Source organism: Passer montanus, unplaced genomic scaffold (genome assembly GCF_014805655.1).
Source record: "Passer montanus isolate IOZ18808 unplaced genomic scaffold, ASM1480565v1 scaffold42, whole genome shotgun sequence".
NCBI lineage: Eukaryota > Metazoa > Chordata > Aves > Passeriformes > Passeridae > Passer > Passer montanus.
The window spans coordinates 2,205,807-2,210,104 of NW_024369041.1; positions in this window are offsets into that span (position 1 = coordinate 2,205,807).

Here is a 4,298-nt window from a genome sequence, read left to right on the forward strand (position 1 = left end):
ACTGGGCCTGTGCAGAGCTGGCAGTGCCGCCAGGGAAGCACAGGGAGGGGAGGCAAACAGGGGCAGGAAGAGGAGGAGCAGAGGGGGAGGAATAAAATTGTAAGAGTTAAAGGAAAATTATAAAAGGTATACAAAGTAACTGAGTCCTGGGCCAAGGCATCCTGGTATGTGAGGGTCTCAATCCTCATATAAAAGGGAAATCACCAGTAGAAAACACCCATTGCTTCTGGTAACATGGAACAATCAGAAAGAAAACAAATCAAACCCCAAGCCCAGAATGCATCCCTCCTGTGGGCACAGACTGGGAACAAGGATGTAGCCATGGACTGCAGAGTGAGATTGTGCTGAGCAGGAGAAATGGAAAAAGCAGTATGCTACAGAAAGATATGGGCACAGATTGGGAACAAGGATGTAGCCATGGACTGCAAAGAGTGAGATTGTGCTGAGCAGGAGAAATGGAAAAAGCAGTATGCTACAGAAAGATTCTAGATTGTGCCAAACAGAACACAATTTAGAAACCATTTTCTATTGCAAGCCATTTTCCAGAACCTGTTTCCACTTACTTACACACATCTTAGTTGAACCAAAGTGACTTCCAAGGAGTTTGTGTCAACACACACATCGAGGAGCTCGCAGCTGAGGCTGCCCTCCCACAAGGCTCCCACTTGTGCCATGTCCCTCTCCCACACCTGGCACAAGTGTTTCTGGGCTCACAGAGTGTGGCCATCCCCACCCTTGCAGCGCCGTGTCCTCGCCCTCAGCCTGACACAGGGGCTCAGCCAGGCACGGGCAGGGTCCTGGGGGTGCTGCTGTTGGGTATCCCCCACCCCATCCTCGCCCAACAGGAATATCCTGCCTTAAGGAGACAGGCACAGCTCCTCCAGGCTGCCAGGCGTGACCTGTGGTGCATCAGGGAACATCAAGGACAGATGTGACCAGAGGAGTCTCGTCCCCATCCACAGTAGCCCATTTTTGTATAGAATCTCCTCTTTCACACACCTTTATGAGGGGCTACACTCAGTCCTTTCCCAAGGATCACTCAAAGTTTCCACATTGTGAGCTGCTTTTATTCTTTTCTGGCCTGTACCTTCCATTTAGAACTTCACACAAGGGAGGGTGGTTGGATCTCTAATGGAGCAAGAAGCATGCCAAAACATTAGAAAAGAGCCCTTTCAAGTCCTCTTTCTTTCTGTTCAGGAAGCAGTTAATAATTCTTGTAAATCACTTCCAGCAGTTCTCAGTTTGCTCCTAAGCCTGCACCAATACCCTCCCATCAGACCTAGCTCAGCTGAGAGGGGGATCAGCACCCCTCCCAAATTCTTTTAGGAATGTACAGTTGCTCCCTGAGTCTTCAGAATGGGCTGCAAAACCAGTAATTTCCTGTGTGCTTCCAGGCTTTGTTCCTAAGATGCACACCCCCACAGACTCACTGAGCAATCACACCCTCGGGCTGCAGGTCATGAAGCATTTTGGGGTTTAAGAGCCATACACGGGTCAGCAGCAGCTTTCTGGCTGCATTATTTTACCTGCCATGTGTTAGAGCAGTGAAGCAGAGTAGGCACTTGCATTCAGCTCTTTGTGCTGACTTTGACATCCTTCCTGCCAGGCTGGAAACAGAAGTTCCTTGAACCTGTTCCTTCCAGCACATGCTCATTGCTGCTGGCCCAGGATCATGTCCAGGCAACTCCTCCCATCCCATGGTATGGGACTGCAGTGGTGCTGCAGGGAGAGGGCAGCTCTACATCCTGCTTTTTTATTCCAGCAAAACACCTTTGGCTGACATGGTGAGACACAGCCCTGGCACCTGTAACTACTCCAACATTGTTCCAGTGCCAGTGGCCAGCAACTCAGTATGACCCTTCCACTCCAATGCATCTTCCAAATGAGTGCCAGGTTGTCCAAACGACATCCCAAGAACATATAAAAGATGAAATGAGAGGACAATACTGCACTTAGCTTTTCCCCTAAACCCCTTACAGAATGAAGTTGCAGGGCTTTCTTGTCCCAGATTTTCTCTGTCCAGCAAAGTTGACTGTTTTCATTGAAAGTACCAAAATGTGCTTACTGGAAGATACTGGTGACCAACTTTTACATCAACAAGTCACAAATCTGGGCATCCACAATGCAATTGGCATACAGCTTTCTCATTCTACATTTGATGAGAAAAGGCATAAAACTGCCTCAAATTCAGATCTGGAGAATTTATTCCTGTATATTTCTCTAAAAAAGTTGATTGTTAAAGGAAGGTGAGAAACCAGTAACCTATGGATCCATTAGGTCAAATCCAGACAATGCTGATGAATTTCTTTTGAGGAAAGGACAGCATTATTTTTCAAGACAATGATTTCAAAACATTCTTCCACTGTGGCTCAGCCTGACTAGCATTCATGTTTTCCTGAGAACTCCACCCAGGGCTTAGACATGTGAGAATGTGTATCATTTCATGAAATCAAAGTCCTATACCCAGCCATGGAAGAAAGTTTTCAAAATTATTATTTACTGATTTGGTTTCTTGAGGGTCATATGGAAGCAAGCCACCAGCCCCCTGACTTTGAGTCACCTGGCGTGAGGAGAGGCAGCCAGCTCTGCCTGCCTGTTGAAGAAGGGCACTACCAAGGCAGAGCTGTTGGATCTGCAGGCTAGCTTTTGTCAGTCTCCATCCAGGCAACCAGAGCTTCTGCATTCAAGAGAGAAGTCCAGTCCTAGCCCAAAAGCCCTTTATCTAACCTAAAATTCACTGGCACACTTTGGCCATCTACTCCTCTTCAGAAGAGGAAATGGGATTTTCCTATCCCGATTGCTTGGTGCCTCCTAAAACCAGGTACTGAAGCCTTTCTCTCACCCCTTCCCATTTGCAACCCCACAGTATTTTCTTGCTCTGCCTGGTCTGCTGTAATTTAGAGCAACTTTTTCCTGCCAGGTGGGTGACCTGAACCCACCCAGACTGTGCCTTCTGAACTCCCTCAGCCCTGAACCTGCCGAGCTCTGCTGCTCTTTGTGTTAGGTTTGAGTGCCCACAAACACTGCCTGAAATTTGTTTACATCTCTGGAGGCTCTGCATGGAAACCCTGGAAGGCTGATATTTGTTGTCTGTTGATTCAAAGCCACTTAAGCCAGTGAAACTGCACCTTCCACCAGGCAGATTTTATCTTAATGCATTTCTGGGATATATTCTAGTCTTCCACAATAAGGCAGCCCTCCAGGAACAATATGCTGTCTTGTGGGTAACACTGCTCATTTGCCTGAATGTCATCTGCCACAGCCAATTTGGATCAGGTTTTGGATTTCTCCATTGTAAAGCATTTTTGAGTGTTTCTGAAGAATAACAGCCCCTTAGCACAGTCTGGGAGAGCCTTCAAGATAATAACTAATGCACCATGGGCAAATTTAACTTTTTCTATGCCTATAACCAGTCAGAAGCTTTCCACTCCACATACTACTTTTCCCTTATTGAAATTGGCATTCTGTATGCAGTGCCAGTTTTCAGTTTTTGCTTATACTGAGACACCCAAAATAATTTCAGTCAGGTGTAGGGGCTAGCATAGCAAGTGTTCACACACACACTGAAGGCAATTGAAATGCACCTCAGATTGTTTAAAAACATTATAGTGACCACCACCTTCCATTTGACATAAACCAGCAGTTAGCAGGATTATTTCTAACAGAGTTCTATAAAGAAAGCAATTCCGTGGGTAAGTGATATCACATTAACTTCAAGCTTTCCAATACATCCCAATTAATCACCACAAATATCATTCCATTAGGCTATGTGCCACATGACTAATACATCTGCCAACCTAATTTGCCTATAAACACTCTATACAGAGTTTTGGGTATAAACACTATACAGAGTGTTTCTATCCAGCAAGCATCATGACAAGTTCTGCTTCTTGTGCCTGGGAGAAAACTGCTGGTCAGACATCCCAATTATAGCAGGCATGGTCTCTGAATAAGCCTCTCTTCTGCGATTTTATTTTTCTGTGGAAAGGAAGATGATTTGTGTGGGTTTATCTTAAAGTCACCACGAAATCTGCCAGGTCACCTACATTTATCTTCATTGGGAATAATGCTGTAACACTACTGACATGACTTTTTTCAAGGAGCAATACAGATGCACTTCTCTTCTTTGCAGAATTAATCTTTTTGAAAGCTGTCAGAATTTTTAAACCCGTGAAAACTGGTGGTTTTGAGCTCTGTCATCTCCTTTCTTTTTCATCTTGGACATAAGAGCAGCTTTCTCAACAAAGCAGACCAGTTCTTCTGCCTTTATTTTACCTTGGCAGTCAGTGAGGCAGCCC